At 36.9% G+C, this 22583-nt stretch overlaps 1 protein-coding gene across 7 annotated transcripts in view; it reads left to right on the forward strand.

Moving 5' to 3' along the window:
* Positions 1 to 22583, forward strand: part of cyst (rho guanine nucleotide exchange factor 18 cysts) — a 245364-nt gene that overhangs the window by 88935 nt on the left and 133846 nt on the right. The window lies entirely within an intron of this gene.

Consider the following 22583-nt stretch of genomic DNA (forward strand, 5'->3'; position numbering starts at 1 on the left):
TGAGATTGAAAGTGATGGTGATGTTCTTATGTTATTTTATGTTTTATTTTATTTCAGGTATAAATACAGTAATTAACACCTGTATAATGCACTAAAAAGTAAGTGGACAGTAATGTAATCGCGAGATAGCATTGCATTTTTCGACCTTATGCATTCACCATACACGATAATCATACCAGCTTTTTTAGAATTGGTAAATGCCATCTTTTCTAAATATCCACCACGCCTTACTTCAATAAAAAATAAAACGAGCAGTAAAGACAAAATAACCGTAAGAACGTCACCATCACTTTCTATTGTTATTGTTACTGTTATTGCAGTAAACAAAATAACATCACCACTTTCTATCATTGGTTTTCTTATATCATACAAGCTGTTCATTGAATTGTAGAAGTTTAATATCAGTATTTCGTATTGAGGGAAAGAAGACAGAGGACGGACACTGAAAAGTTTTCTTTTCTCAATCGTACTATCAGGGACTGGAATGCCTTACCTGCAGACTTACTAAAGGCTTTACCAATAACCAAAAATGTATTTAAAAATAGGCTTAAGAACTTTACTAATAGACGGTAGTATATTATACACACTATTTAAAGGGCGTAATTGATATTTTGTTATTTGAAGTGTTGTATCAGTGAAGAAGTGTGTTGCGGCAGTGAAGTGTGTTGTGTAAGTGATGTGAACAGGGAAATGTTTTTGAATTGTTAGTGAAATCAGGATAGAATCAGTGAAATGTGTCGTAGTTTCAGTGCAGTGAGTGAGTTGTCAGGGAAATGAGTGTAGTGTTGAAAGGTACTTGTGCAGATATGAACATATCATACTCGTGGGTTTTAGTTCGAACTTAGGGTTAAGATACAAATTAGATTTACTTTAAATGTTATGTTAAGTGATCGTGCTTCATTTAATTTAGGATGCTCCCTGTTATTATTATTATTATTATTATTATTATTATTATTAGCATTAGTATTAATTATTAATTGCATTTTTATTAATTGTGTTTATTATTAATTGCCATTATTGAGTAATTAGTTACCACTGCCACCGGATATATACCCATTTGCAGTATGAATAAATACATACATACATACATACATACATACATACATACATACATACATACATACATACACTATTTGTATTACAAACATGCAATAAAAGCCATTATTATTCTGATTTTACGTAGTTTAATTTCTGCTTCACTTATGTCTATTGTTCTATAAAAAATAAAGCTTTGTGCTGAAAATGCTATTTTTTTTCTAGGCCACATTTGTGTGGTCTTGTGTGCCCTTAAATCTACCAAAACCAATTCGTCGATATCGGTAACAGTAGGCCTATAGGAGATATTTAATTAGTAGTTTTAAGTGCCTCACCCGGTATTACAGGTGGAGTGTGGAAAACCCTACTTAGGCTACCCATTTGTGCACCACTTTGTACTGCCCTCAGAGTTAAGTTTTGACTTAGGCAATGAATTATCGATAAATCTGTCTGGAGCCATCTCATTCAGGAACAGGTTTTTGCGTGTTGTAAGTCTATGACACGGACTTCCCATCTTGAATCCCCTTTCGAAGGATGTCTAGAGAGGAAAACAATTGAAATATACGCAAGCCGCGTCCTTGCAAGGGGATTTGGAACTGTAGGGAAGAAATTATGTGAGCTCTTACCTAGTAGGCCACTTTTCTCACTCCGTAGGTCGTCCTTCTACTGAAAGAGCTTTGGAAATTTTGAAAGAGAAAGTCTGAAAGATGGACGTAACTTATTGGAGTATGGGGAGGAAATGTCATAGAGCTAGAGGGAACTCTGAAAGTCAGTATATTTTAAAACTGTTGCCAAACTGAAGATCCAGTCGGGACTACCCTAAAATGGCAAGATATGTAAAGTATTTCTTTCTTTCTTTTGCTTGTTTCTTTTTTTCTTCGTCATGTTTAACCTCCCCTCATATAGATTTACAACCCAGTGTGGTGTCCGGCACACAACGTGGGCCACCCTGGTCGTGTAATCAGCGTGACATAGCTGAGACAACACCGGACAGCACATGATAAATCTTGCATTAATCCATTACCCACGCCGTAAATCGAACAACGGACCGTTTGAATGAGAGCGCATACGCTATCCACAGAGCCAAGGTGACGGACGGACTATACAGTGTGTGTGTGTGTGTGTGTGTGTGTGTGTGTGTTTTTAACTTTCTAGTTCCTTATTTCGAACAAAACGCGTGTTTGTGAGAATACAGTGTTGCATAAATGTTTCTTCGTTTGAGGGTGGAAAAAAGGGCGTGAACTATGACCTTAATATTGAAATATGCACAAACGTCCGAAATATACACATAATATGCGGACAAATATGTATTTGCAGTGGGATTACTAGAAATTCGCCTTGTCGCTGGGGAAAACCTCGGAGTAAGGTAATCGAACTAGCAAGATTCGAACGAATGTCCGAGTACAACGTCAGTACTAGTTCTACTCATTACCAGAAACTGTGCCAGTGGTCTATAATTCTTTATATTTGAAATTTGGTATTTATAAGATCTACTATAATGTTACAGTTGTAATGGACATGATTCATGTTTCACAGTCTATTAATGAGATAAAATAAGCAAGTGATAATTCATTATATATATGTGTGTGTGTGTGTGTGTGTGTGTGTGTGTGTGTGTGTGTGTGTGTGTGTGTGTGTGTGTGTGTGTGTGTGTGTGTGTGTGTGTGTGTGTGTGTGTGTGTGTGTGTGTGTGTGTGTGTGTGTGTGTGTGTGTGTGTGTGTGTGTGTGTGTGTGTGTGTGTGTGTGTGTGTGTGTGTGTGTGTGTGTGTGTGTGTGTGTGTGTGTGTGTGTGTGTGTGTGTGTGTGTGTGTGTGTGTGTGTGTGTGTGTGTGTGTGTGTGTGTGTGTGTGTGTGTGTGTGTGTGTGTGTGTGTGTGTGTGTGTGTGTGTGTGTGTGTGTGTGTGTGTGTGTGTGTGTGTGTGTGTGTGTGTGTGTGTGTGTGTGTGTGTGTGTGTGTGTGTGTGTGTGTGTGTGTGTGTGTGTGTGTGTGTGTGTGTGTGTGTGTGTGTGTGTGTGTGTGTGTGTGTGTGTGTGTGTGTGTGTGTGTGTGTGTGTGTGTGTGTGTGTGTGTGTGTGTGTGTGTGTGTGTGTGTGTGTGTGTGTGTGTGTGTGTGTGTGTGTGTGTGTGTGTGTGTGTGTGTGTGTGTGTGTGTGTGTGTGTGTGTGTGTGTGTGTGTGTGTGTGTGTGTGTGTGTGTGTGTGTGTGTGTGTGTGTGTGTGTGTGTGTGTGTGTGTGTGTGTGTGTGTGTGTGTGTGTGTGTGTGTGTGTGTGTGTGTGTGTGTGTGTGTGTGTGTGTGTGTGTGTGTGTGTGTGTGTGTGTGTGTGTGTGTGTGTGTGTGTGTGTGTGTGTGTGTGTGTGTGTGTGTGTGTGTGTGTGTGTGTGTGTGTGTGTGTGTGTGTGTGTGTGTGTGTGTGTGTGTGTGTGTGTGTGTGTGTGTGTGTGTGTGTGTGTGTGTGTGTGTGTGTGTGTGTGTGTGTGTGGTGTGTGTGTGTGTGTGTGTGTGTGTGTGTGTGTGTGTGTGTGTGTGTGTGTGTGTGTGTGTGTGTGTGTGTGTGTGTGTGTGTGTGTGTGTGTGTGTGTGTGTGTGTGTGTGTGTGTGTGTGTGTGTGTGTGTGTGTGTGTGTGTGTGTGTGTGTGTGTGTGTGTGTGTGTGTGTGTGTGTGTGTGTGTGTGTGTGTGTGTGTGTGTGTGTGTGTGTGTGTGTGTGTGTGTGTGTGTGTGTGTGTGTGTGTGTGTGTGTGTGTGTGTGTGTGTGTGTGTGTGTGTGTGTGTGTGTGTGTGTGTGTGTGTGTGTGTGTGTGTGTGTGTGTGTGTGTGTGTGTGTGTGTGTGTGTGTGTGTGTGTGTGTGTGTGTGTGTGTGTGTGTGTGTGTGTGTGTGTGTGTGTGTGTGTGTGTGTGTGTGTGTGTGTGTGTGTGTGTGTGTGTGTGTGTGTGTGTGTGTGTGTGTGTGTGTGTGTGTGTGTGTGTGTGTGGGTGTGTGTGTGTGTGTGTGTGTGTGTGTGTGTGTGTGTGTGTGTGTGTGTGTGTGTGTGTGTGTGTGTGTGTGTGTGTGTGTGTGTGTGTGTGTGTGTGTGTGTGTGTGTGTGTGTGTGTGTGTGTGTGTGTGTGTGTGTGTGTGTGTGTGTGTGTGTGTGTGTGTGTGTGTGTGTGTGTGTGTGTGTGTGTGTGTGTGTGTGTGTGTGTGTGTGTGTGTGTGTGTGTGTGTGTGTGTGTGTGTGTGTGTGTGTGTGTGTGTGTGTGTGTGTGTGTGTGTGTGTGTGTGTGTGTGTGTGTGTGTGTGTGTGTGTGTGTGTGTGTGTGTGTGTGTGTGTGTGTGTGTGTGTGTGTGTGTGTGTGTGTGTGTGTGTGTGTGTGTGTGTGTGTGTGTGTGTGTGTGTGTGTGTGTGTGTGTGTGTGTGTGTGTGTGTGTGTGTGTGTGTGTGTGTGGTGTGTGTGTGTGTGTGTGTGTGTGTGTGTGTGTGTGTGTGTGTGTGTGTGTGTGTGTGTGTGTGTGTGTGTGTGTGTGTGTGTGTGTGTGTGTGTGTGTGTGTGTGTGTGTGTGTGTGTGTGTGTGTGTGTGTGTGTGTGTGTGTGTGTGTGTGTGTGTGTGTGTGTGTGTGTGTGTGTGTGTGTGTGTGTGTGTGTGTGTGTGTGTGTGTGTGTGTGTGTAGAAAATTAATCCCAAATAACTGTAATTCGTATATATTTGGCAGGCATTTAGTTTCAATTACTGACATGTCTTCTTTACTTATTCATTAAATTATAGTGATGTGCCGTTATAATTTTATTGTAATGTGAAATTATGGCAAACCTTTGTGCAAACATATCTCGATTGTGTGCAGAAATTTTGTCGATTTCTTAAGCCTTCTTATTTTTTAAAGATATAGTTTGCATCTCTAATGTCAAGTGAAACATACGGTCTCGATCCATCCCTCTGCCGGTCGATTAGTAAGTTGATCGTCTTCCTCTTGGATGGTAACGCAAGAGTCGTTTTGGGCCTTCTCGCGGTCCATTTTGTTGACCAGAGAGGCAGTGGAAGATGAGTCAATATCTCTCTATTTTTAATTTAAAAAATAGCAATCTGGAGAGAACCAGGCCAGAATGTTGTTCAACATAAAGCTGGAATCGCCTGTTAGCTTTTTACGAACTTCATAATTACTTCTTAAAGAATGTCGTATGCTACATTATGATAACAATGAAAGAATAAGAAAATAAGCTAGAAACCGACTGGAGATTGACTTTTAAGAATTGTTTTATGTTTTGCAATTGACACTGAAGAGAATACAAACGAATATTATAGCTCTAAACCTAAAAGTTAAAGAAAGATCGATAGACCCCGTCATAGGTGTATAGAAAAAACATTTTTAAGTTGGAAGAGACAGAAGCGTAATCCGTAAAGTGAAGACAGGTGAAGAAATAGGTCACGCAGCCTTACAAAACCTTGCTGACTAGCTTTGCATTATTATATCCTACCACCTCATTTGACGCGGAATGTTCTCCATTCAGAAGTAATACCAAGCATTTATTTATTTATTTACTTGGGCGCCTTCGCTATGTATAACGTATGCGCTTTCTATTCAGTCGGTTCGATTCCCAGCGTAGGCTATAGAAGACATTTATCGTCCTGTTTTGCTCTGTGTTGTCTCAGCGGTGGCCCTGTGTCGTATTGACCATATGATCAGGGAGGTCAGCAATGTATGCCTCTCTATTATTAGTCCATAACTATATATCCTTCCCTACATTGCATTGGATTGTAAATTTGTAGGAAAGAAGGAAGTAAAACATGAAATAAATATTTACGTAGCCTATTTCTTTACTTCGATGACGATACTGTTATAGTTAGCATGCCTGCCTTATATTCGGGGGTTGCGGGTTTGATCCCAAGGGCCAGCTATTCCGTCGGATCCCGGCCAACCAATCACTCATCACGAGTGCACCTCAGCACATGTGTGGACTTCGGTCCTAGGTTCATAGATATCTATGACGTAGTGCAGAGGGCGGCCACTAGAGGGAACCCAAGAGTTGGAACTTAAAACTGAGACGATTCTTCCGACGCCGGGGTGGAATCCGGTGTGGCTTAGTGGATAAAGCGTCAACACGTAGAGCTGAAAACCCGGGTTCAAGTCCCGGCGCCGGAGAGAATTTTTCTCCGTTCCATTACTCTTTCATCGTATGTTGACTCAGAATATCTGCATGGAAATATCATATGTACTTCGGTACAATATAATAACTTAATCACCACGCTTCGACATATTAATCATCTTTTTCGACAGACTAGCCAATTGTCTGTAAAGTAACGCACTACACTGGCTGACGAAACTGGCGTCTATCGGAAGAAAAGACAGCTAGGGGTTGGATCATACCGCGGAAAATGTCCGGGATCCATTTTCATTATTTAATTGGTCTATTTAGCCTACTTAGCTTTTACTTTAGTTATGTGTACAGTACTTATTTCTCCGTCCAGAACATCAATATTTTCTCATATTTTCTACAGCTTTCGCAATAATTTATTCTTTTTATCACATTGCAAATGGTATTTCTGTGTATAGTTTATTTTCTAGAATTAACATTCAAAAGACATTCGTAAAATGAAATAATTTACTATATTCGAAATAAGATGATTTAACTTTCGCTTTCAGAATTTCGTATTAAAGACATTTTTGTGTAATCACTAATCATATATCTGTCTTAGTTGGTAAATTATACGCTTTAAATTTACATATGTACGGTAATTAATTTTGAACAAATTGACTTAAATTATTAATAATTCATGTATTGTAAATACTCCGTGTTCAACTTGAAAATGGGTCACAGTCCTGCCGTCTATCCGCAGTATGCGGAACCTGTTCAGGCAAAGTGAAGTGGGTAGGCATTAGCCTAGATCATATATGTAACAGATATGTCGGACTTATAGGCTTTGAGGTTAACAACTTTTGTCAGGTTTACTGTGCTGCCATCTAGTTGTTACATAAGGAGTCACGTCATAATTTCCATTTGAATTGCATTAGCGACTGTGCTGCTATCTCGTGTTCGTTTACGGCGGACGGGTGGCGATCCTGGCGGTTGTTTTCTTCAAAGTGCTGCCGATTTTAACGTAGCGAGGAGTTATCTGTTACATATATGATCTAGAGCATTAGACACACACGTATTATTTTCTATTAAAAATTAATTATTTTAAATTTGCAGGTATTAAAAGATTACAGTTATTTGTAATGCGTTTTAATATACATTATCTATACTAATAATAAATCTGTAACCAAAATGTGTCTAATTTTCGCTTTTCCAAAAATAATTGGTGTTTAAATGTATCCTAATTAACCATCCTGAGACCAAAAATCGCAGTTTTTGAAATTTTTGTTTGTATGCCTGTCTGTCTGTCTGGATGTTTGTTACCTTTGCACGTGATAATGGCTCAACCGATTTCTATGAAAATTGGAATATAAATTAAGTTCGTTCTAACTTAGATTTTAGGCTATATGGCATTCAAAATACTTTATTTAAAAGGCGGGTTATAAGGGTGTCTGAATTAAATCGAAATATCTCGCTTATTATTGGTTTTCCTGAAAAATGTTACATAACAAAAGTTTCTTTAAAAACTATTTCCGATAAGTTTTATTCTATGCAAAATTTTAATAGGACTGATATTTTCATTCCAAATGCTATATAATATGGCGTTGCTTATTAAATGAAAAAGGACATTTCGTGTGACAGGGGTGTATGTTAGAAGATGCTACTGCCTTCGCTAGTTGGTCGGTTTTCTCGTTGCCTGCGTGGTCTCGTACCCAAGTTAAACAGACTTATGGTATCTCTTATGTTCGCAGATATAGGATTGAGATTGAAAATTATCTTAGATGACCTTTAGTGCCGCTTGGGAATCACTAAATATACGGACACTACAGTTATTATCTGTGCACCATTTTGCCAGCTTCCTTAATTGTGTGAAGTTCTGCTTGAAATAATGAGCATTTGGCAGATAATTTGTAACGTTATGTATTTCTTTTTCCCTTCTTGAAAGCACAAATGCACAACCTACTGAAGCGATTTCGGTTGTTATAATTAAAGAAGTTTTTTAGAATAAGCCGACAAGCTGTTTGTGTAATTGCGCAAACGGAGGGAGAAGATTATTTTTCCCGCAAACTTCAGAACACAGAAGGCACGCTGCTTGCCGCAAGCAGAAGCGTCCTTGTACCGAGTATGTACAGTACAGTATGTGAGTCCGGACCACGCAAGCAGAACTGCACGCGCGTGTAAGACTGCTAATTCCTGCCATCTGGTAAATATTTTGCCTCTATTCAAATACGAACGACTCATAGCAGATATTTCTGTCGTCACTGGCTGCTTTGCGATCGATAGGTATTGTTCAATCTTCAGTTATTTGCTGTAATGTTTCAGCTTATGGAAGAATGGTTGTTAACAGGCTGAGCGTGACTGGTCACACGAATGCAGTAATGCACTGGTGCGGACATGCACTGCGAATGACCAAATGAACGGGAGAACTGCTCTCCGTATTATATAGAGGACTTGAAAGTTCGTGCCTTTATCACAGGGCCCGGATTTCTGTGACCTAGAAAATGTAGAAATACGTACACACACTGTGACATGAAGAGTGAACAGATATGACCATAAAAATCGTTAAGGCGACACATACTTTCTCTTTAAATTATTTTTGGCGAGAAAGAAGTACAAGTTATAAGAGTATGTACCAAAATATTCTGCAAGGTAAAGGTTTAGAGAAAAATAATCTTATTCCTTCTATTCCGTTAAGACTTGCCTTAGTTTTATAAAGTAGTTAGTGTATAGATATTTTTCGACCCTAAATTTTTGGCTTGAAAGAATTTTGAATTGAAAACAGAATTCTTTCGGTAGTAAGTGATTTTTAGAAAACTATTTTTATTAACATGAAAATAATGTGATATTACTTCATTATTAGATATACTATTTTACTTATATTCATAAGTTCACAACTAATGTATACACATATTAAAATATTGTATTTTATCATTTAACATAACATGTTAATTCTGCAGTGCTTGGGAAATGTGACATAAGTCAGTTTCCACAGACCTTTTTTGATAATTTATTGACAACTTACACTGGTTTGTGTCGATTTGATTTTTTTTGTATGAATTATTGTAATGGGAGAAATACTTATATATTTTTTTCCAAGCGAGCAGATGTTCCGTAAGTTGTCAATAAATTATCAAAAAAGGTTTGTGGAAACTGACTTATGTCACTTTTCCCAAGCACTGCAGAATTAACCTCTTCGATTCGTTACTGAGTGTTATTCACGAAGGGAACCAATCCGTTGGATTCTTTGCTGAAGTATGTTCTCCAGAGAACCTATCTCTTGGGTTAATTACCAAAAACCAAGAGAATCTGCTTATTTACTCGCGTAATTTCTCCCCTCCTTTTTCTCATAATTCGTAGACGAATAATCGAGGGGAGGATTATGTGATGATTACAAAATATCGGGAACAAACTGGTAATAAATAACATCATATGATTTGTTTGCTAATGAAACTAATGCTTAACGCAAAATAACTACCTATAGATAGGCCTATTTGACTTTTCTTTGTATCGTTGTGATACAGTTCTGATGCCGTTCGCCTGACCTTGACTAACCTCGCATTATGGTCCTAAACTTCACGCTTCAAATATTCCTGTCAAAATTAACTTACTAATTAGGTACCGGTATGTAAAACAATAAACATACCGGTACATGTATTTCATATTTCTCTACTTTCATCAGACAATTATTGACTCGGATAATTTTTCGTGTAGTCAAAAATCATCGATGTTTATGACTACATGAGGGTGGATAATGACCTTGAGTTTCCAATGTAGGTATATTTTAACTGTATTTGGATTCTTTACAAGAGACGCTCTTGAAATGAAGAGTGCCCAATTTTGTTAATGTAAGATGGGAAATTACGCGAGAAAGATAACATTATGAAAAAATGTGTTAAAAATGTTGGTAAATTACGCTAGTAAATACGGTATTTTTCGGACTGTCACCAACATTTTCTCCAGTAATTAGTAGTAAATACACTTTTTTTCTCTTGTTACTTGTGTCTGGATTTTTTATCTCTCTTTTGTTTTTATTGTTGTGTAAGAAATTTTATTCTACCATTTTTATTTGCTTTCAAATTATTTTAAATATATTTTGTGTTCTTCGGGGGAACCTATCTGTGCGATTCCTAATCACGAGTTATTCTTAGTGTTGCGCAAATCCTGACTGTTGAATTCATTACTAAGAACTATTCTCCAAAGGACACCGGTACCTGTTGATTCCTTACCAAGAGCTTTTCTCCAGGGAACCTATCTGTTGCTGCATGTTATTCTCCACTCCACATTGAACACCATGGCAGTCTCTGATCATACTCAATTTAGTACTTAGTTTGAATTTTGTAAGTTGTCCTTTCAAATCAATGGTCGTCAGCACTCGCTGAAATAGGTAAAGTGTAAGCGGAGCCGTCCCGTGTGCTCCGTCGTGCAGCAGGAAGAGGTAGAGAGCATACCCGCTAGCAGCTACGAATGCACCGTAGTGCATTGTGTTCTCCGCGAGTCAGAGACGCTAGCCCCAGGGTGCTCTCTGCTGATGACCGCTGTTTCAAATCATGTACGCCTGTAAATAATAAGTATTCTCGTATGCAGACATTTTGTCTTCCGGGGAGTTAACTTTTACTGTACCTATCCAGTAGGGCTATACCTAACATAATTTCTGTTGTAACCTAATAATTGTTGCAAAGTTCTGTGAAGATATTTCATTGTATTGTATGCAAAAGTTCGTAGCGTTTTTTCCCTCTGACAAGAGATGAATAGAAAACAGAAATTAATCAGTAATATATTCTCCTACCTACATTATCTATGACTCTCTGCGAACGCTGGGATAGTTTTTTGATTCCGCGTCTGAAGAAATCTGGTGATTAGGAGTTAAAGAAGTCCTCAAGTCAAGTTTGTAAATCATCTCCGTTATCAAAGAAGTTCCCGTGAAGATGGTTGGATAGAGAACGGGAAAGGTGGAAATCTGAGAGTGCAAGTTCGGGAGAATATGGAGAATGTGGGATCACATCCAGATCGAGCCTTTGTGTAACTCACTGCCTGCTGCATCGCATCTTATGGCTGCGTAACTGCTGCTCATTCCTCTTTCTTAGCATTGAGTTTCGCGTGGAACATTGTTGTCCAGTTTCGACGCTAGAGCGCAGCAAGTAACTGCCGTTGGTTTGGCTGTGCTAAGTGTGTACATTGAATTATAATTTTTAATTTGGAATCTCAGAAGTAATTACAGTGTATGTAAGTAATTGTTTATTAATTATATGGGTTTTCTTTAAAATATATTGGAAGTAAGAAATACTCGAGTTAAAATACGTTTAATTTAATGTTTTCTAAACAAGATTTTTTGTTGGGAGATATATAACTTGGTTTCCTAAGCATAATATTAATTGTAATATATTTACAATGATGTAAATTTTTTCTATTATCTTAATTAAGCTAAATTCTTGTCATCCATGATATTACAGCAACATGAAATGGAAAGGATCAGAACACTATCTCGTAAAACATATTGAATTGTAACTTAATATTTCCAAAGGTATGGGGTCAATTATCTGTTTGCAGTATTTTACTGAGCATATCTTTTCGGGGAGGGGGGGGGTATTTTTTTTTTAATGAGCGCAAAATTTATCACGCTTCGAATGGGCCTTTTCATTTACGGGGAAGTTATTTTCTGGCAATATTGAACTTAATAAAACAGTAGGCCTAGTGTCCGTATGACATTTCCATGGACTGGAAGAAACTGCTATTTTACAATCAGAAGTTACCACCATATTGTTAATTCGAACCGTGATTTCCAATAATCTCTTAGTTCGTAAATATGTTTAAACTTGTTGAAATATTTTATATCAGTTTTAGACATTTTTATTACGTTAATTGGTTTTAATAATAGTTTTAGTAAACGCGTGAAGCAAACATACTTGTATAATTGTTTTTATGTGATACAAAACCGTTAATTAGAACTTGTGTTTTAATGTAGTATCGCTTAGAAAAAATTAAGTAATAGGCCTATTATTACATATTAAGCACTGCGAAAGGATCCGGACACTCTGGGCCATAGTTTTCCTATGCCCTTGTCTCCTCTGGTATTTAAGGACTGCGTAGCAATAGTTATTTTTGGGTACTTTACATATAGTGATAATGTTAATAGTGGTGGGTACTACCTGCCACCTATCGGCAAAATAACTTTTTTCATTACTCTCACATAAGCGCTGATTGAGCAGGCAGTGTAAGCAGCCATAAGATGCAATCCAGAAGGCAGTGATATAGCTCTGCTTTCGTCACGTTAATGGAGTCGTGGCTAACGAGAAAGACAGGCTACGGCGCGACGTCACATTCTTAGTCATAACATGGCCAACACTGAACAAGTTTATACATAAATGCACGTTTAACATGAGTTTAATATAGCAATTTCTTTGTTTTTTAGAACTTTGAAGATGTATTTATATTAGGCGATTGTCAAGATGGCCATGATTAGACCGTGCTAATCACGTGACTCCGATTCTTGCCGAAGCCTGTCTTTCTCGTTAGCCACGAGTGGAGTGCGGTCATGCATTATCGTGTTGCAGAAGCACTTGATGCAGTTTTCCCGGTCGTTTTTCGTAAACTCAAACAGAAGAATATGTAGGATATGTTCTTTTTTTTTTTCCTCTTGATATTCCATCATCTTCACCCCACATATAGCACAAACTTCCTTCAAATACGCAAAATTCAAGGCGTATTTACGAGCACAACACTCCAAATAACAAATGACAAACGATAAACAGTCTCCTGACAAAGCAGTATTGTAATGAACAAAAACGCTACTGAAGTCTTTTTCGTCTTGATATGAGACAACAAAATTTGATGCGATACGTTCTTCATTTTTAAATGTGTAAGACATGAGGAAGTAAACGATTTGCGATTCGTGTGTTCTTAGACACGCGCACCCACCTTGTTCCAGTTTTCCGCGCAGTCTCGGGCGAGCGACAGAACATTGTCTTATCTGGTGTGGTCAGGAAGTCTCTTCATTACCGCTCGATTGTTAACGACGCGCCGGCCGATAGCGCTGGATTTCATTTCATTCCATTTTAAAGTTGCCTGACATGTCCGAATACTTGTTACGTGTTCGCCTTCCTTGGTGAGATCATGCCGATAATGGGTGCCCATCGTTGACTTTATATTAAAAAAATGAAACACAATTCCTTGAAAATTAAATTTAGCAGAATTTTGTTTTTGTATTTATGATCATTTGAACATTGTTTATTAAACAAAAAAAGAGCCTTTGAGCTGTGACTCTGTTTCCAATTCTTGAACGTGCGCGAACTTTGTTATTATTTATTTTGTAATGTTGGTCAAATCTTGCTTGGTTTTTGGTCAGAGATAAATTATATCTCTGAGATCTTGTCCAAGTTCACAGTTCACGCCACAGCATATATGGGTATGTTGTTTTCAGAAGGACTGATCTTTGGATCTCTTCTGTTTGTTGTCCTGGTAGTTGATAAATTAGTAGGCCTACTGCGAAAACTTTTCGCTTTTGTACAATGTTATGTCAGATTGTTCTGTTATTACATAAATTTCGGTAAAACATGTGGGTAGAAGTATTATACAATATTTTAGAAGAATAAGTTTACGATCCTGCAAGAAGTGTTTCAGAATTTTCCTGAAATATACTCTCTCAGCATACTTGATATCGACAAGTGGTTTTGGACTTGTTGCCTGAGTACAATGATTTCTTATAAACTATTATTATTATTATTATTATTATTATTATTATTATTACTATTACTATTTATTCTAGAGTAGTATGGGATATTTCACATCAAATCGGACAAAAAAGTTGAAATATTGACTTAGGTTTTTTTAACTTTGAGTTTTTTATACATGTAGAATAGAATCAAAATAAAGATTATATAAAATATGATTCCTCATTTTAATAGAGCTCATAGAAAATAATCCCTAAATTTATAGCATTTATCGCATAAACGAAAAAAAAAACGGCTAATTTCATGCCCGATATTTCAGTTATCCTTAAAGATGTGAAATTGAAATTGAATCAGGTATCATTTTCATATAGATATCATAGACTTCCTAAATATATTATACTGTAATCAATTTGGATTGTTTCAAAATAATAAGGTAATCATAAAAATGTTAATTTTATGCTTGTTCTAATATGAAAAAATATATGTATATGAGTGCTTTTAGTATCAGCAATTGAATAAATCTCCGTTGTAAAAATTATGGGACAGTGAATGATAGGCGAGTAAAAAATCAATAAAAATGAGTGATTGATAGAAAGTAGCCTAGCTAGAGGTCTGGCGGCCGCGCGACGCTGACAGCATCGAAGAGATGATGCGTAAGCTAATCTTGATGAGGCGTTAACTTCTATAAGCTGTCTTCGATCTTTTCGAACAACCTACAAAAATAATACAATATTGTAAATATATACGTAAAATTGACACTTATTTTAGTAACTCATAAGTTTCATAATTAATTATTGGGTATATTCACTTGAAACACTTTGGATTCTCATGGAAGCGACAACATTGTTTTTAATCATTATTAAAGTAACTGATAGGTGTAGGCCTAGTATTGAAAACTGCGATCACTGAATTTAATGAATGATATATTGTAAAAGTAAAATATACTGATGGGAGTTACGTTTCTACAAGTAACGCGTAGCCTACTGTTATGAGCAGAGCTAGGATGTTCGTACCAAAGCAGTAGATTTCACTTGAGTACACGAGGAGTATAATCACCAGTAGCGGCCGGTGATCGAAATCCTCCGTGAGGCCAGATGCAGTTAGTTTAAGTGCCTCCGATAGGAAATGTTTATTTATGATATTAATTATTGTTATATTATTAATATCGTGATTACTGTATTATTATTATTATTATTATTATTAGTCTATTATTATTAGCCTACTATTGATGAAAAATAATGTCACCAAATAAGCTGTTATGCTGTGAGTTTCAGTGATTGTTTCAGTGTGATGAAGCAACCCACATTGTGTTGAAAATCCCCTCCTTTCTGTTCTTTTTATTTTTTTCCCTTGACAGCAACGAACAAGGCCAACACAGAAGTTTATTTTACACCACATTACCACTTAACCATTTATGTTGCCCATATCAGGATGCAATAGAAGCTCGCGTTTTAAGATTATCTGTCAGAAAAATTGTCAGCGATGTCGTAGGTATCTCGGTAGTCTCTCTCTTTATTTAAAACTTCCTTTCTTTCAATATTATTTCTTCTTGAAAAAAGGACACTTTAACAATGAATTAACTGCTCCAGCATTATTTCTCGCATTTGTTTCTGTTTATATTTTCCCGAAACACATAACAACATTGGCCCAGATTCACTACTGTACTACGAATTACAATAGTACAACACCCTCGCTTAAGTCATAAACTGAGACATAAGGGGAGGGAATAGTGTGGGTCTCTGCCTGCCAAAGAGCTGGAATTTGTGTTATTTATGACCTATTTAGGAAGACAAGTCACCATTGCTATTCCCGCCCCACTCTACCCTTGAGGCCGGCCCATGGATGTGAGCAGTGAAACCTGACCAGGCCACGAGGCCAGACGAATTGTGCCTCGGCTACAACGTTTTAAGCGCAAGCTCAAAGCCCGCGAAAATACAGGAAATTCAGAAGACAGACCCGGCACGAACGATTCTGGCTTAGGGAACAAATTTTACTGCAAAACAGGTCTATATACATCACAACCAGACCCGGCACGAGCGATTCTGGCCTCAGGAGCAAATTTTACTGCAAAACAGGTCTATATCATCAAAGTTTTCAAATACTTCTACAGCGATATATGCTTCATTCAAACAACTAATACATTATATAAAAACACAAAATTTGATTTCTGTTAAGCCAAGTGACTGAGGCCCGGCCTCACTTGCCTCAATCAGCCGCCACTGATAATCACCCGCGCCTCGCCCTGTTGTCGCTCGCTGCTGATACACAGTATGTTCACAAACAACGCATAGTGGCATTCTGTGGATCTGTGTAGAGTCGTGAATAGTTCGAAGAATATTGTTCATTTATATTAATATTTTGGGTTCTGAACAAAGTGAGATATTCTGTTATTATTGTATTATTTAAATAATGTGAATATAATGCATGATTCCAAAAAAAGTAAACTCATCTGTTATTAAATAATTATGCAAACAGAAGTGTGTAACACGTTTATTTTTTTTCCCCGATTATTCTTCATTAAATGTTGACGTCTCGTGCTGCTATGCATTTATTTGCGTTACAGTCCAAGTTCAACATCGGAATTACGATACGAACTTCCTAGCTGCCATTACAATAGAAACGAAAAATTTTCTTTAAAACAATTATGGGTTTAATATTATGTCTCGCATACGAGATACATTATTAGGTTCACAAAGTAGTTGTTCACCTGATGATAGTAATAAATACTGTGTCATATTTTAGATTTGCTCCAGTAACGTCTTGTGACGTAGAACGAATATTTTCAGAGTACAAAATAAATATTGTTTTTTTTTTTCTGAAACTAAAAGAAGTATTATTTCTTTTGATAAAATGAATATGTTCATTGTTATTTGTTATAATGAGGCTAGAATCATAACTGTATACTTTGTATGTTATTTTTATATGTATGGGTAAATTAATTTAGATTGGGATTTACGAACTTTATACTGTAATTACAAATTATTGTTTTTTTTTTTATATTTTCTTGTTCTAAGGCTGTTGATGATTGGATCACATGTTTGGTTACCACCCGGCTGTACATGTTAGTCGTTCTGCTTGACTGACACCGAGAGAAGCTCTATTACTTTTCACTCGGTAGAGATATAGTCCAAGCTCACACAACTTAACAGTTTTGGTACCAACTTCCTAGTTCTAGTTATGAATATGATTCAACAACGGATACCGAGTCAGTGCCGCTCGTGTATGGTTGCATAAAATTGAGGCGTAACTTCCGAAAACTAAACAAATTCACTTTTAATATAATTCCAGAAATGATACCGAAGCTTCGAAAATGCATTTCGTCTTCTCCTTCGAAGAGGCAGCCCTGGTGATTTCCAAATTTTCAAAATATTTTTTGACTTGGAGAAATAGGCCAGATTTTATAAATATGTTTCAAATGCACGTATTCAAATAATTGAAGTTTACATTTGATTACACAGCTTTTAACACTATATCACTTAGGAATATATTTATGATGTTCACTTTCACGTTACTTCTGAAGATGGCTACTAGTAAACTGAAACTAGTCAACTAGGTATTTACAAATTCTGAATAGATCCTTTCTTTGAGTATAGTCAATCCCTAGTTGTAAATACTTTTGGTTCTTAAAGGATTAGCCCTACCGGTCTCTAACGTTCTGCCAGCTGACTTCCAGATATGCTATGATAGTATACCACTTACAAAGAGCCACGTGCCTGTTCATCTCCAATCCTATTAACCTACCCTTATTCGTAACACTTCATATGTCATCAGCAGGACTGTGATTTCTATGTAAATAGTAAATATATATTTGTTTTTCATTATCTCCAGTTAAAATTTTGTCATATATTTACGAATTAGGATATTTGGAGTGATTTAATATATTTTATTCTTCCTTATTTTCCCATGTTTCCGGATATAGTACACATTTTTATATAGGTATTTGAGGAAAACTCACACGCCCACGCGTAGCTCAGTCGGCTAAGGCGCTTACTTGTCGATCCAGAGTTGCGCTCGGGCGTGGGTTCGATTTCCACTCGGGCATATAGCATTTATTATCTTGGGGCATATAACATTAATTATCTTAATATACAGAATTAAATGAAGTGGTTTTTATCCCAATTTTTCATTTATCATACTTACTTATGGCTTTTAAGGAACACGGAGTTTCATTGCCGTCCTCACATAAGCCTGCCATCGATCCCTATCCTGATCAAAATTAATCCAGTCTCTACAATCATATCCCACCTCCCTCAAATCCATTTTAATATTATCCTTCCATCTACGACTCGGCATCCCCAAAGGTATTTTTCCCTCCGGCCTCCCAACTAACAATCTATATGCATTTCTGTATTCGCCCATACGTACTACATGCCCTGCCCATCTCATACGTCTGGATTTAATGTTCCTAATTATGTCAGGTGAAGAATACAATGCTTGTAGTTCTGCGTTGTGTAACTTTCTCCATTCATCCCTCTTAGCTCCAAATATTTTGCTAAGCACCTTATTTTCAAAGACCCTTAACCTCTGTTTCTCTCTCAAAGTGAGAGTCCAAGTTTCACAACCATACAGACCAACTGGTAATATAACTGTTTTATAAATTCTAACTTTCAGGTTTTTTTAGAGCAGACTGGATGACAAAAGCTTCTCAACCGAATAATAACAGGCATTTACCATATTTATTCTGCGTTTAATTTCCTCCCGAGTGTAATTTATATTTGTTACTATTGTTCCAAGATATTTGAATTTTTCCACCTCTTCAAAGGATAAATTTCCAATTTTTATATTTCCATTTCGTACAATATTTTGGTCACGAGACATAATCATATACTTTGTCTTTTCGGGATTTACTTCCAAACCTATCTCTTTACTTGCTTCAAGTAAAATTCCTGTGTTTTCCCTAACAATTTGTGGATTTTCTCCTAACATATTCACGTCATCCGCATAGACAAGCAGGTGATGTAATCCATTCAATTCGAAACCCTCTCTGTTATCCTGAACTTTTCTAATGGCATACTCTAGAGCAAAGTTAAAAAGTAAAGGTGATAGTGCGTCTCCTTGCTTAACCCCGAGGGAATTGGAAAAGCAGCCGACAGAAACTTATCTATACGGACTCTGCTGTAAGTTTCATTGAGACACATTTTAATTAATCGAACTAGTTTCTTGGGAATACCAAATTCAATAAGAATGTTATATAATACTTCTCTCTTAACCGAGTCATATGCCTTTTTGAAATCTATGAATAACTGATGTACTGTACCCTTATACTTCCATTTTTTCTCCAATGTCTGTCGAATACAAAAAATCTTATCAATAGTCGATCTATTACGTCTAAAATCACACTGATGATCCCCAATAATTTCATCTACATACGAAGTTAATCTTTTCAAAAGACTATTGGACAAAATTTTGTACGACGTCAACAAAAGTGATATTCCTCGAAAGTTACTACAATTAGTCTTGTCCCCCTTCTTAAAGATAGGTACAATTATGGACTCCTTCCATTGTTCTGGTACAATTTCCTTTTCTCAAATAGCAAGTACAAGCTTATAAATTTCGCTAGATAATGCGCTTTCGCCCTCTTGTATTAATTCTGCTGGAATTTGACCGATACCTGGAGACTTGTACTTTTTTTTTTTTTTTCAGATTTTCTATTGCAATTTCAACTTTAGAAAGTGTGGGTTGGGGTATAAATAGCTCAGCAGTTTGTATTTGAATTTCGTCCCGATAATTTCTATTTGGCCTATGTGCATTTAGTAGTTCAAAATAGTTTTCCCATCTGTTCAGAATTGAATGAGAGTCTGCAGGCAAGTCACCGTTCTCACCCTTGATCATATTTATCCTTGCCTGATATCTGTTTTTAAACTCCTGTATGGCCTTATATAAATTTCTAATGATTTTATTCTTACTATTTGTTTCTACCTCATAGAGTTTTTCCTTCAAGTAATCTTTCTTTTTATTCCTGTGTTTGACTTGCTTCCATTTATCTTAAAGCACAATTTTCCTGCAAGTAATCATTATACTGGGACATCATTTTATTTTTACTAATATTTTTTAATATTAACCTGGCTATACGTTTGGATATACGGTTGAAAACAGAAAACACCGTTTGCTACCCCTTCCACGAACGGAGTTCGATGATACTGACGTAAAATACAAGCAAATTACTTTACTAGGTATAGGAGGAGAGAAAAATAGTACGTCCGTTTACGTAAACTAGGAAATGTCGCAAGTTTGAGTTTGATAATTTTCATTAGGGTTTGTTTAATCAAAATACAGTGCAAAGTGTTTTTATTCACGAAATGAGTTATCCATGCGAACATATTTATTATGCTGTGTATATTATACTGTCTACAGCACATTAGCGTACAATGTAGAGAATGAAGTTAAATTGAAAAATAATCATAATATGGATATTTAAACACATTTTTGAAAATGGTGGCCGTTCATTTCGATACAGGCTTCAGTTTTTTTGTGCATATTATCGCACTCTAGACTATTGCATCTAATTCCAGTTACCAGTTTCGTCCTTCTTACTAGTAACTCATGCTGAACTAATTCTGTACTTAGTCTATAAAAGAGTACCTTACGTACTGTAAATTCAGTCTTCACTTCTGCCCGATCCGAAAAGATAAAATTACTCAGACATGCCATCTACTGTCCGTTCAAGTAGTTATGTCGCAGGATCGTAGAAAGAGGGGAAATCACGTGGCAGTTAATTACTTAACGAGGCCCTTTTATTTAAGTTATTTTAAACAGTTGTATAATGTTACAACAGAAATTAATGTTTTCGGAAAAGAGCCAAGACAGCCCAGTCACACTAGCTTTACAGAGGGGCGAGTAAAAGTAGACGGACGACAGTACCTGTGCGAAAATATGATTCAATATTGAAAGCTCTTTCGTCACTGGAAAATGCGAACATATTTCTGAAACGTACTATACTCACTAACTCAGTACTATATGCGACCTTGGTTCTGTATGGAGGACAGTTGGAACTTCATTAGTAGAAGGGATGGGAGTGAAGTACGTACAAAAACTCGGGTACAATAAAAATTGAAGTAAAAAAAATGATTTCCCTGTACTTTACATAAATATATGAACTAGAACATGTGTATATTTTAGAGTAATTCGTGAAATGTCGCAGAAATACAAATAGTATAGGCTATATAGAGTCATCCTGGTTTTCCAGTTTCTCGTAATGCAAATTCCTACACCGGTTCGCGGTCCGCTGGGTTAGAACATCGGGCAGATGGCGGTTTCGTAAGACTGTCGTACTCCAGTTCACTCGCCGCAGTGCGGTGCTGGGCCGAGCAAACGAAACTTGGTGAATGAACGTACTGTACATCCGAGGCACTTCCTTCAGCGTTCATATCCGCCAGTTGTTATCACTCGCTCGCGATTCGAGACGAGCAGAAGTGTGAAGGTAGTGTCGCAGTGTATACACCATTGAAGCGTACAGGAGACAGGGCTGTAGAGATCCTGTTCAAGAGGGCTTCGGATTGGAAATATTCCGTGACTGATGAAATGTAGAGTATACGGCGTTTCGAATATTGAACCTACCTTCGTCTTCAGGTAAAAAAGCATCGATGTCACGGAGTTGACACGTACTTTCCTATTAAACGTTTTGCGAGTTTCGTAACGGTTCATTTCATTTATACTTTATTTTGTTAAATTGTTATTTAAAAGACATACATAAATGAAACCATTGCATATTTATCCAAATAACAAGATAAAACGTTCGATTTCTGGATTACACACAAATGTCATTTTTTATAATTAAAAAAACTAAGATATCTGACTATATTTATTAAATGCACGGTGTAATTAATTTTGCAGAATCACATAAAGTAGCTATTGATATATTTTAATAGTTTATTATAAGCTTATTTTACTTATTTAAAAGTGATAAAAGTAATAACATAGCTTATAATGAGTTTGAGAGTATATTATTTCTTTCTTGTCAAAGAACCAGCAGGACTGTGAAATGAGACCCTTGAAGGGAAGTCATAAACGAATTACTTTTCCCACGCGTAAAAAAGGAAGGGGGAGTAAGAAGTGACCGTTAATCCTTTAAGAAAAGGCATATGCAACTAGTATAGATTGCACATTCCATAATCTTTTGTGACGATTCTTTAGTGATGAAGACGATAAAACTTAGAGGAAAACCACAACACAAAATATAGATAATTGTACTGTATAAGTACCGCATTTATAAAATTTATCTGTATTTTTTTTTCCGTTGATGCGAAATACACGATTTAGTCTGTCAGTTTATTCTGTTTAGTAGACTACAACAAATTACGGGGAAATATCTGGCTTTGATTTTTAATAAATTGCCATTTTGTGATTATATTAATTTGAAATTAAAACTCATTAATTTTGTACCAAGAATGACTATAGGCTACTTAAATGTGCATAATTTTCATTATAAATTGACTCGTAGATACTGAGTGTAAATCAGTTATATGCAATGGTTTAAAAGGAAGGAATCGCTGTAGATAGGTAGACGGCTTGCCAAAGCCCACTTTTTCGGATATGAGGAATACTATAAACATTGGAAATCTCCAAATATATTTTTGCAGCCTCATACTACTCTCTATTATCCTTCGTATAATGAGAGAGCAAAAGTTGGGGTACGTACTTCATTTCACTCGATTGGCTGATGATTGAGAACGAGGAGAGAGATACGAACAAATAAACAGGAAAAGGATGATAATGGTATGGAAGAAGGAACTATGATGTGAACAAAGGATTAAAATACATAGTAGATGACACTAAAATTAAAATATAAGTAAACATTTAAAACTGATTACATAGATCCAAGTTTCGAA

The sequence above is a fragment of the Periplaneta americana genome, chromosome 5, assembly GCF_040183065.1.
Source record: "Periplaneta americana isolate PAMFEO1 chromosome 5, P.americana_PAMFEO1_priV1, whole genome shotgun sequence".
Lineage (NCBI taxonomy): Eukaryota > Metazoa > Arthropoda > Insecta > Blattodea > Blattidae > Periplaneta > Periplaneta americana.